Raw genomic sequence first — 298 nt, forward strand, 5'->3', positions numbered from 1 at the left:
TATATAAATATATATATAAAAAGAGAATACGTCACACACACGCACAAGCTCATCTTTTGTGTCTCTGTGTGCTCACTTGTGTTCAACACAAATTTCTATCAGGTACCTGCTGCAAATGACTATACACAGACCTACAACTTTAGGTGGCAATGTGGCACTTACATGGAGTTTGACCCTTTCCTGGAGAGAACACAGAAAAATCATGTTCTTGTACTGTACCACATTGAGACTGCAATAGTAGAAAAGGGATGATATTTTTAGACAGGGATGGGCTTTAGTGAAAACACGTATCTCTGTA

The sequence above is a fragment of the Nanorana parkeri genome, unplaced genomic scaffold, assembly GCF_000935625.1.
Source record: "Nanorana parkeri isolate BGI_ZX_2015 unplaced genomic scaffold, ASM93562v1 scaffold443, whole genome shotgun sequence".
Lineage (NCBI taxonomy): Eukaryota > Metazoa > Chordata > Amphibia > Anura > Dicroglossidae > Nanorana > Nanorana parkeri.